The 12,565-nt window shown below is 40.2% G+C and overlaps 1 protein-coding gene and 1 pseudogene across 4 annotated transcripts in view; one reads left to right on the top strand and one right to left on the bottom strand.

Moving 5' to 3' along the window:
* The window catches only part of EDA (ectodysplasin A), a 1,043,344-nt gene that overhangs the window by 315,660 nt on the left and 715,119 nt on the right, over positions 1-12,565 (top strand). The window lies entirely within an intron of this gene.
* On the bottom strand, positions 1,810-2,716 carry LOC102842257 (annotated as a pseudogene).

The following is a 12,565-nucleotide window of genomic DNA, read 5'->3' on the forward strand; positions in this document are numbered from 1 at the left end:
CTTTATATGTGGTTCAGAGTTCTGGGACCATACCCTGAGCCTGCTTGGTTGGGTATTCTGTGTTGTTGTTGGTGGAGCTCTCTGCTATACATCCATCCGATCCGCCATCTTGTTTGTTCTCCTATTCCTCAAAAATTTTGATATGCTGTGTTTTCATTTTCATTCCATTGAAATATTAAAAAATTTCCCTTAAGATATTGACTCATGGGTTCTTTTTAAATTCTAAACATTAGGGGATTATTTTGTATATCTCGCTGATTGACTTCTACTTTAATTTTATTGTGCTTGAAGAACATACTTTATATGATTTCAATCAGCAAAAATGACCACTAAACCATTCCTCCCACAGTATTCTCGCTTCTCATCTGGGTTCAATAATTCATTGCAATGGCCACAGCTGCAGATTTAATAGGGAAAGTTAACAGATTATTCAAGGTCAGAAATGTTTAGTACACAGTTGTTCTAGTCAGGACAGTGTCTCCTCATTTGTGCTCACTGGCAGAGCCAGTTTACAAAGTTCTGATGATCCTCTTATTTGGAGTCCTATTGTGGCACAGTAGGATAAGCAATTGACCTCAAGGTTGATTTGAACTGCAAAGTCGGTGGTTCAAACTCACTAGCTGTTCCTTGTAAACCCTACATACAGGGTCGCTGTAAGTTGGAATGGACTCAACAGCACTTAAGAACAGCAACAATAAATGCCAACAGTACTCACCACTCCACAATACACCTCAGCTTGCTGCCAGTGATTTCTAGCTCTGTGGGTCAGCAAACCTAGTTCCCCTAATTAAATACCTAGAGGCACCCCACACCTCAAGCAAGCTTCCTGCCCAAAGTTACTCAGCTTTACTTGCTTTATGGGCTGGAGCAAGTACTTGCCCACCACTATGACTTGCCCACCTCTATGACTTATGCTTTGGATTTTGGTTCTGCTATTGCTGCTGCTCTGCCATTCCTACAGTGTTATAGCATTCTGTCCCTGGGTTGAACAGATCCAGTGCTCAGAGATCTTAGGGTTCAAAGATGTGCTCCAATCCTGGATCTTTCTTCTCAATGGTAGTTAAATTCCCCTCTCCCTGCTTCTGAGATGGCTCATTTTATACCCATGCTAGAGTTTCAAGTTTTAATAGTTACAATTATGTCTGTTTACTTCCACAGATGAATCATATCATCCCATCAGTGTCTTCTACCACCTTCTTGTTTGGGGGGAGTCCTGGTGTGGCCCTGTAGGATAAGCACTGGACTGATAACCACAAGATCAGTGGTTCAAACCTCTCAGCTGCTACTTGGAAGCCCTATACAGGGTTGCTATGAGTTGGAACCAGCTCCACGGCACTTAACAACAACAACAAAGATTAAAGTTAGTAGAGACATATTAAAAAATTCACTACACCATATAATTCTTTTTTTTCCTCCCCCCATGAAATAAATTTAATGCTTGCTAGAATATATTTCATAGAAATATTGGAGATGTTTGCTTTGAGTGCCCTTGGTAAAGCTCGTGGAGGTACTGAGATACAAAGGGGTGCCTATCTGGAGACATCAGAAAAGGAAATCACAGGCCTGATTTTATGACTGTTCTTGGGAAGCTTGAAGAATTTTAGTCTTTAGTGAAATTAGGCCACTCCCTTAAAAATGCTCAATGTGTTGGAGCTATTTTGTGAAAACAGTTGACACTTAGGAAAGCATTTCACATTCTGGTCTATTGGAGTGTTCAAATACTTGAGAGTAAAAAATATTCAGCTTAAAATGTTTTATACTGGAAAACTTTCAAGTCTAGGATTTATATAGTCCAGTCAGGAATGGCTGCTATGTGTTCTTTAGATTGGACTTGAATTCCATTTTGTCTACATTGTCATCTCCACCCACTTCATTGTCTCCCTTAAATCTTTCCATTTACCTTGCAAACTCAGTCTTAACTATATCTGTGACCACTTTGGGCATTTTTTGTACATTGAAGTCACCTCTCTCTTCTTCAGTCTTTTCTTTGATAACAGCCGTAGCTTGGTTGAATACAGAAAGGCCTTTTGTTCTTTCCAAGGTGGTTGTAGTCATAACATATGAGGAGGAACTTTTAGATTAATCTTGATGGCATGATTTCTGTGGATTAATTCAAACCTGCTCTCAAGACTTCTTTTACAGCATCAATGCCTTCATAACCATAACAAGCTGCATGGATTTTAAGAGCTTGTGGTGTCAAATGTCTATTAATATTGTCAATTAGTACTCCCAGTTAAATGTTAATTTTCATTCAAATCTAAACTGTTCAAAATAGTTGGGTCTGAGACTACATGCTTCAGGGCATCATAGGCATTTTATCCAGGTCTCCTATACTTGTCAACAAAAGCCAGTATTCTGGAACAGGCTCTCTAGCTGCTCATCCTTGGTGTTTTCTAACACCTCACCCACATGACAAAGAGTGCTGTAAACAGTATTCAATTTGGTGAAATTTTCTTCACATTTGATTGCTTCCTCTGAAAAATACTTTTTGACAAATCAATATAACCTTTTTCTTTATCCTCTCTAATAACTATGACACATTCATTCCTGCCAATTCAGATGAGTTTATCACTAAGAAGAATCATGTTTCCAATATTGTTGTATTCCAGCAAGCTGATATAAGCCCCCCAATTCAGAAATGCATTTTACAATCACTATCACTCATCTTTCACCTCAGGAATTTGTACTGTTAATATCTACAATTTTGACTCCGCATCCTGAAGTATGTGTGTGAGTCCTGCATTAGGTTCTCTCATATTTTAAGACAAAAATCAGACTTGGTCCCTATTATTTCCATTATTTATAAAAAAATTGTTGATGTTATTTTATGAACCAGAATATGGTTCTAACTTGGTGAAGGCTCCGTGTGCATTTGTAAAAAGTATGTATTCAATTCATGATTTAATTGTATTGTCAATTAGATCAAATTGGTTGATATTGTGCATTGTTGTGTCCTTACTGATTTTCTGTCTACTTGTTTATTGATTGCTCAAAAAGAATGCTAAAATCACTAACTATAATTGTGGGATTCCTTATTTATCCTATCAGTTATCTCAGATTTTCTTGTTTTTGTTTTTCATCATATTCTGAAGCTCTGTTATTAGTTGTTTGCACATTTAGGATTGTAATTATTTCTTTGTGAATTGACCATTGTATTATTATGTAATGTCCCTATTTGTCTCCTGTAACATTACTCATCATGAAGTCCATTTTGACTAAAGAATCATGGTAGCACTGTGGGATAAGCATTGGACTGATAGGCACTTAAAAAGAAGAACAATAGCAACAAAGACTAAAACTTTGAGACATGTTAAATAATAATTGACCCAAAGATCAGTGGCTCAGCTGCTTCCCAGGAGAAAGATGAAGCTTTCTGCTCCTGTAAAGATATATAGCATCAGAAATACTATATAAGATCGCTGTGAGTTAGAATCAATTAGATGGCAATGGGTTTGGGGTCTAGTTTGTCTTAAATTAATATAGACACCCCAACTTTATTTTTATTAGAGTTTACTTGATAGATATTAATCATGTAAACTCTGAAGCTATAAACCTTTGGGGCAGAAAACCGCATATTTTCTTTAAGGAACAGCTGGTAAGTTTGAACTATTTTCCTTGTGGTTAACAATCCAGTACTTTACCTACAGCATCACCAGGGCTCATGTAAATATAATTTCCTTTAACTTTCAACTTATATTTTTGCATCACTCATCTGTCAATTTGTCATAGTGTGGTGATTTGTGTGTTGCTGTAGCTATGTTACTGGTATTTTAAATACCATCAGGGTCCATGGTGGACAGGTTTCAGTGGAGCTCCCAGACTAAGACAGACTAAGAGCTTCCAAACTATGACAAAAAGAAGTAGAGATGGACTACTTCAGAATGATTGTTGTTGTTGCTGTTAAGTGCTGCCGAGTGGATTCCAGTTCATAGTGACCTTGTATAGGGTTTTCCAAGAGCCGCTGGTGGGTTTGAACTGCCGACCTTGTGGTTCATAGTCCAGTGCTTATATAGTGCTACACCAGGAGAATGGTTACCAACTGATAACCATATGAATAGTAAGGAACATTGCCTGATACAGTGTCAGAAGATAAGCCCCTTAGGTTGGAAGGAATTCGTTATATGACTGGAGAAAAGCTGCCTCCTCAAAATAGTTGTTGTTGTTAGGTGCCATCAAGTTGGTGCCAACTCATAGCAACTGTATGCACAACAGAATGAAACACTGCCAGGTCCTGTGCCAACCTCACAGTTGTTGCTACATTTGAGCCCATTGCTGCTGCTACTGTGCCAGTCCATCTAGTTGGGGGTCATCCTCTTTTTCTTCAACCCTCAACTTTACTAAACATGATACCTTTCTCCGATGACTGGTCCCACCTGACAATATGTTTGAAGTATGAGAGACAAAGTCCGGTCATCCTGGCTTCCAGGTAACAGTCTGGCTGTACTTCTTCCAACACAGATTGGTTTGTTCTTTTGGCAGTCCATGGTACTTTTAATATTCTCTTCCAAGACCACAGCTCATATGCATTAATTCTTCTAAGGAATTCCTTATTCACAGTTCAGCTTTCACATGCATATGAGGTGATTGAAAATATGACTTGCATCAGGTTCACTTTAGTCCTCAACCTGATATCTTTGCTCTAGAACACTTTAAAGAAGTCTTGCACAGAGATTTGCCTAATGCAATATGACATTTGATTTATTGACTGCTGCTTCCATGACAAATTCAATCTTTTCTCCATTTATATGGATGTTGTTTATTGGTCCAGTGGTGAGGATTTTTGTCTTCTTTACACTGAGATGCAACTGATCCTGAAGACTGTGGTCTTTGATCTTCAACAGTAAGTAGTTTAAGTCCTTTCCACTTTCAGCAAGCAATGTTATATCATCTGCATATCACAGGTTGTTAATAAGTCTTCCAATCCTTCTGTCACATTTTTCTTCATATTATTCAGCTTCTTGGAGCATGTACTCAACATATTGAATAAGTATGGTGAAAGAATACAACCCTGGCACATACTTTTCTTGATTTTAAACCATTCACTCTCCCCTTGTTCTGTTCATTTAGCTTACTCTTGTTCTATGTACATGTTCCTCATGAGCACAATTAAGTGTTTCAGAATACTCATTCTCCATAATATTGTCTATAGTTAGTCATGATCCACACAATCAAAAGCATTTGCATAGTTAATACAGCACAGGTAAACATCTTTCTGGTATTCTCTGCTTTCAGCCAATATCCATGTGATGTCAACAGTGGTATCCCTCATTACATGTCCTCATCTGAATCCAGCTTGAACCTTTGGCAGTTCTCTGTCAATGTATGTTTGCAATCTCTTTTGGATTATCTTTAGCAAAATTTTACTTCTATGAGATATTAATGATATTGCCCAATGACTTCCACTTTCCGTTGGGTAACCTCTCCTTGGAATGGGCATGAACATGGATCTATTCCAGTTAGTAGGCCAGGCTGTTCCAAATTTCTTGGCATAGATGAATGAGTGCCTCCAGTGCTTCATCAATTTGTTGAAAGATTTCAATTTGTATTCCATCACTTCCTGAAGTCTTGTTCTTTTTCAATGCCTTCAGTACATCTTGGACTTCTTTCTACAGAATCATTGGCTCTTGCTCATATGGTACCTCTTGAAATGGTTGAACATTAACCATTTCTTTTCGTACAGTGACTGTGTATTCCTTCCTTCTTTTTGTTTTCAAGTTTTTATTGTGAATTGAGAGACAATTTACAGGGCAGATCACCAGTTTTACATTCAACAAATCATATACTTTATTTCATTTATACCATCAGTTAACAGTATTTCTTTCTATTCATTTTAGCTCTTTGAAAAAACAACAACAACAACAACAACACTCAGGCATATATAATAATTTAAGCCACCAAAGGGCACATTCTGCAAAACTGCCTCCTGGCCGCCAGCTCTCAGTCCCTCTCTTTCCATGAATCTACAGTCTTCAGCTGCTCTCTCTCTCTTTCCATGTCCCCATCTCTACCTCCACCACTGGTGTCAGTGCTTCTCTGGATAACATCTAGCATTCCACTTGTGTTCCTCACCCTTGATGGTCCTAGGATCCTATGTTTTGGGACTGTAAGATTAACTACTCCCCCATTTTTGTTACAAAACTTCTACCCTTACAAATGTGACAGTCACAATTAGTCATGATAACAATTACTTACTATTGAATCATAAGAATCTTATCCCCATCCCTTTTTACCAGACCCATCTAGACAAGATGAAAACTATTCAGTGGGGTCTCTATCTTCCCACACACACTTTTTTTTTTCTTTTTATGGGAAAAGTGATGTTTATTTTATAAGGATTTTAATAAATGCCATGGAACAAAATGTATATGAGTTGTTCAATGGAAAATTAACCTGTTCTGTAAACCTTCACCCAGTTCACTATTGTTATATTGTTGTTAGTTGCCATCTAGTCAGCTCTGACACCCAGGGTCCCCATGCACAGCAGAATGAAACATGGCCCAACCCTGCACCATCTTTAAAATTGTTACATTTGAGCCTATTGTTGTAGCCGCTGTCAGTCCATCTCACTGGGGGTTTTCCTTTTGTTATCTGACCCTATGTTTTACCAAGCATGAGGCCCTTTTCCAGGGAACTAAGCCCGCCTGATAACAGGTCCAAAGTATGAGACAAACAGTCTCGCACTGTCGTGGCTTCTAAGGAACATCCTGTCTGTACTTCTTCCAAAATAGATTTGTTTGTTCTTCTGGCAATACGTTCAACATTCATCTCCAGCACAATAATTCAAAAAGCATGAATTCTGCTCTGTTCTTTCTCGTTCATTGTTCAGCTTTCACACACATGAGATGATCGAAAACACCATGGCCTTGGTCAGGTGCACCTTAGTCCTCAAAGTGACATCTTTGATCATTTTAAAGAAGTTTTGTGCGGCAGATTTGCCCAGTGTAATATGTTGTTTGACTTTTTAAAAATGTTTTATTGTGAATTATGTGATAGCTTACATGGGAGAACATTAGTTTTACATTAATCCTATCGTATATCGTTTCATTGCCATGGTTACAATCCCTTCCATGCATCATCAACTAACCAAAGGGTATACCCTGCAAGCTTGCCCCCCCCCCAGTTATCAGCACACAGCCCCTCTCCCTCTCTGGGTCTAAAGTCCCCAGCTGTTCAATCTCTCCACATCATCATCTCTGTCTCCTTTTCTGGTGTCACTGCTTCTCTGGGTAAGGTCCCGCTCTCCACTCTTCTCCCTTGATGGTCCCAGGGAACTCCACTCCTAGACTGCAAAGTTAATCACTCCCCTCTTGCTATAGAACCTCTATCTTTACATTTCCAACCCTCACAATCAGTCCTAATAACAACTATTCACTACTGTATCACAAGAGACCTATCCGCATTTCCTTTCATCAGCCCCGCCTAGACAGATTGGATACTACTCACTGGAGAGTCTACCTTCCTCCATGCCCTCTTGAAAGTTTAAACCAGTCACTTCTTGCCTTTGTAGCGCCCCCCCCCACCACCACCACCACCATTTTGGGTAGCCAGTGTCCAAGTTGCCCATCCCTATCTACTCTGTGTATGGAGGGGGTGGGAATGATCCTCACTGTAAAGATTTGTTCCCCTCTTTTGAGCTACTGCATCCATAGGTGTAGGTCAAGTTCATCAAATTGTATCAGATTACTCTTTTTTTCCTCTTCTTTCTTCTTCTGGTTGAGCTCTGATCATCTAGTCATTGAAGCCAGGTCAAGTGGGTATTATCTGAGAGGCCTCCAACTTTGTTCTTCTTAATCACTGTTATGCTTATCCTGGGCCTCTTTCCTTTCGATATAAAGTTTGTTAATAGTGTTTTCCATCTCTCTGAAGAATGTTGTTGTAATCTGGATTGGGATTGTATTGTAGGTTTAGATTGCTTTGGGCAATATTGACATTTCACAAATCTTCCTATCCAGGAACATTTTTGTAATCTCTTTTTGTAGTGTTTCATAGTTTTCTTTGTATAGGTCCTTTGGTTCTCTGGTTATATTTATTCCTAAATATTTTATCCTTTGGGTGCCTATTGTAAATGGTATTGCTTCCCTAATTTCTTTTCAACATTGTCATTATTAGTGTAGAGGAATCCAAATGACTTTTTTTTAAATTCTTTTTAATGTTTTATTGTGAAATATGTGATAGTTTACATGGGAGAGCACTAGTTTTACATTCATTCTATCGTATATCCTCTCATTGCCATGGTTACAATCCCCTCCATGTATTATCAACCAACCAAAGGGTATACCCTGCAAGCCTGCCCCCCCACACCCCATCCCTCACCCTCTGGTTTTCAACACACAGCCTCTCTCCCTCTCTGGATCTAAAGTCCCCAGCTGCTCCATCAATCCACATCATAGTCTCTGCCTCCATCTCAGGCATCACTGCTTCTCTGGCTAGGGTCCTGATTTCTGCTCTTTTCCATTGATGGTCCTAAGGACCTCAACTCCTAGACTGGAAAGTTAATCACTCCCCTCCTTGCTATAAAACGTCTACCTTTACATTTCCAACCCTCACAATCAGTCCTGATAACAATTATTCACTATTGTATCACAAGAGACCCATCTGTATTTCATTTCCTCAGCCCAAACTAGACAGATTGGACACTACTCACTAGAGATTCTACCTTCCTCCAGACCCTCTGGATCTAGGCTCCCTCTTGAAAACTTGTAAGCCAGTCACTTCTTGCCTTTGTAGCGCCCCCCCCACACACACACACACACAACCATTTTGGGTAGCCAATGTTCAAGTTGCCCATCCCTGTCTACTCTGTGTGTGGAGAGTGTGGGAATGATTCTTGCTGTAAAGATTTGTTCCCTCTTTTGAGCTACTGCTTCCATAGGTGTAGGTCAAGTTCATCAAACTGTATCAGATTACTCTTTTTTTTTTTTCCTCTTCTTTCTTCTTCTGGTTGAGCTCTGATCATCCAGTCATTGAAGCCAGGTTAAGTGGGTATAATCTGCAAGTGTGGTTGTTCTTGTGCATATGCCCTCTCTTCTTATCAGTTGGATGCTTCACTCTCAACTCTAGTCTTCTGTGGCTATGTCACTGACTCTGGGCCTAAGAGTCCCCAGGTCTTGCCACACTGCTGGCCAACCAGGTCTTCACCCAGCTTCACAGAAGTCTATTGAACATTGTAGGGCTTAGCTCACTGCTTCATTGCTGGTTTTCCCTCACTTCCCCTTATCAGTGACCAGAGGGGTCACCAATCAGAGTGTGTATTCCCATTGAGTCTTAGTCTTGGAAGGGGGTTTGCACTGAGGGGACCCGACCACTTGCCTTGATGTTTCCTGGGCAAGCAAGTTGCTTGTTCTTGTAGTAACAGTCGGTCTGTCTATGTTGTTTTATATTTTTCTTGTAGGTCTTTCTTTCAAGAAGTATCTTCTGTTCTTCTAGCCACTCAGGTTGGTCTGCTTGTCCTTTCAAGTGGGCATTTCCCATCTCTGGAAATCTGGATGTGGTTCAGGCTTCCACCTATAGTCTTATGTAATGCAGAGGCTCCACTGGAAGCCTCCTTCACTGGGCACGTTGTAGCCCCATTTTAGGTATTCCTCCAACTGATTTTTTTATGTAGATCTTATACCCTGCCACTTTGCTGACTCTTCCAATGAGTTCCAGTAGTTATTTTTGCTGAGTCGTTGAGGTTTTATATTTTCTGCAAATAGAGTTTTACTTCCTCTTTGCCAATGTGGATGCTTTTAATTTCCCTATCTTTCAATATTGAACAGGAGTGGTGGGTGGCAAAGAGCATCCGTGTCTGGTTCTTTCAGTTTCTCTCCACTGAGAGTGATGTCAGCTGTCTGTTTTGTATATATGCTCTTAATTATGTTGAATAATTTCCCTTTTATTCTTACTTTGTTGAGTGTTTTTATTGGGAATTGATGTTGAGTTTTGTCAAATGCCTTTTCTGCATCAATCAATATGATCATGTGGTTCTTTTCCTTTTTCTTAATTACGTGGTTTATTTCACTGATTGTTTTCCTAATGTTGAACCATCCTTGCATCTCTGATATGAATCCCACTTGGTACTTTTTTTTTTTTTTTTTTTTTGATGTGTTGTTGAATTCTGTTGTCTAGGATTTTGTTAAGAATTTTTGCATCTATGTTCATGAGGGATATTGGTCTATATTTTCTTTATTAATGATATCTTTCCCCGGTTTTGATATGAGGGTTATGCTTACTTCATAGAATGTTTTAGGAAGTTTTCCATCCTCTTCTATATTCTGGAATAATATGAGTAGATTTAGTGACAGCTCTTTTCTGAGTGTTTGTTAAAACTCACCTATGAAACCATCTGGAAATGGACCTTTATTGGTTTGGAGATATTTGATGACCTGGTCAATTTCTTCCTTTGTTACAGGTCTGTTTGAGTTTTCTGTTTCCCTCTGTATAAATTTAGGTAGGACATGCTTTTCTAAAAATGTATTTATCTCGTCTAGGTATTCAAATTTATTAGAGTGCAACTCTTCTTAATATTATCTTTTTTATTTCTATTGGTTCTGTTGTGACATCACCATGTGGTTTCTTATGTGTGTTGTTTGTTTCTTCTCCCTCTTTTCTTTTCTTTGGTTTACCAATGGTTTGTCACTTTTATTAACTCTTTCAAAGTCCTGTTGATTCTTTCTATATTTTTTCTGTTTTCGATCTTGTTTATTTCTGCTCTAAACTTCATTATTTCCTTTCTTCTGTTGACTGTAGGTTTACATTGCTGGTCTGTTTTTAGTTGTTGGAGATGTTGTGTTAATGTGTTGATTTTCGTTCTTTCTTCTTCTTGAATGTGTGCATTTATTGCAGTAAACTGTCCTCTCAACACTGCTTTTGCAGTGTCCCAAAATTTGTGGTATGTTGTGTTTTTGTTTTCATTTTTTTTCTAAGAACTTTTTGAATCCACATTTTATTTCTTCTACTACCCAATTTATTTTCAGCAGGGTGTTACTCAGTTTCCATGTATTTGACTTTATTTCCTTGGTCTTCCAATTGTTAATTACTAATTTTATAGATTGTGATCTGAGAAGATGCTGTGAAGTATTTTGATGTTTGTAAATTCATGGAGGCTTGTTTTGTGGCCTAACAGATGGTCTTTTCTGGAGAATGTTCCATTTATACTGGAAAAGAATATGTATTGTGCTCTTATTGGGTGGAACGCTCTGTAAACATATATAAGCTCCAGTTGACTGATTGTGTTGTTTAGATGCTCTGTGTCTTTGTCGAGTTTCTGAACTCCTGACAGTGGTGTATAAAAATCTCCCAGTATTAAGGAGTACTTGGCGGCGAGTCCCAGACCAGGCAGCTCAGGTAGGGCTCCGGGGAAAAGGAGCGGAATCGCACATAGGAAACCTCTGTCTAGCATACAGATAGCCTTTGAGCAAACGTAAGATCTTATATTTCAACATTCTGAACTCGTTTTTTTGAAAGACCAAATTGCTGAGGAATTACAGGCATTTTGAGTTTTTGCCTGCCTGCACACGTCTCCTGCTCCCCGAGCCCACGTTGGTGAGTGCCTCAGCCCCCTGCGGACCTTGGAGTGCAAGGCTAGAGCAACCCCATTTAGAAGGCTGCATTTCCAGAGAAAAGGAAGCATAAACTGGCAAAGCTGAACAAAAAAAGAGGGATATCGGTGCAGATATCAGGAAATTCGGGGTACCCACGGTACAGAGAGACTGAGAGAGGCATTTTTTTAAGTCATCAGATACACGCCCACTGAGGCCAAGGCCTGCCCTGAGGCCCAACCCACCCATAGTGGTCACAAAGGCCCAGGCCCAACCAAGGCCCAAATTGCCTACCTGTCGAGAGGCCCAGGCAGGCCACAGCCCGGTCGCCACCGAGGTCCAGGGCCCTCAAGGCCCAATCCGCTGCATAACCCGCTCGCCAAGGCCCAGGGACCCTGAGGCCCAACCTGCTGCGTAGCCCGGTCGCCGAGGGCCAGTACCCCTGAGACCCAACCCGTCCTCAGCCCGGTCCCTGAGACACAGGCACCCCCGAGGCCTAATCCGCCCAACCTGCCCGCTGAGGCACAAGCCGCCCGATGCCCAGCTGCTGATACCCAGGCCCCCTCAAACCCAAACCGCCCGCCTGATGTCCAAACCACCCGCATGAGGACAAACCATCCTGTAGCCCGATCGCTGATGCCCAGGCCCCCAGAGGCCCAAAACTCCCGCCCTAGGCTCAACCCACCCGCCCGAGGTACAAACGGTGCGCCGCCCAGGCCCAGGCCCAACTGAGGCCAAAAAAAGTTACTCTGAGTTAAGCAATAAGAAGAGGGAAAAGGGAAGAACACATCCTGATCACATCTTCCTAGAGGTAATCCGAAAACATAAAAAGTTACCCAAAAATATACTTAATTAACTATTAGGGACACAGATAAACATTAAACATGTCCAAGAAGCAAAAGCAGATGACCATATCAGCACATGTCCAGAAAAAAGATAAAATATCTGAGACAAATGAACCAGACGTAAACCTTCTATCCATGCTAGAAGGACGGCAGGCCTTGGAGATACCTGAGAAAGAATTCAGAAAAATGATTATAAAATGT

The sequence above is a fragment of the Chrysochloris asiatica genome, unplaced genomic scaffold (genome assembly GCF_000296735.1).
Source record: "Chrysochloris asiatica unplaced genomic scaffold, ChrAsi1.0 scaffold00118, whole genome shotgun sequence".
Classification (NCBI taxonomy): domain Eukaryota; kingdom Metazoa; phylum Chordata; class Mammalia; order Afrosoricida; family Chrysochloridae; genus Chrysochloris; species Chrysochloris asiatica.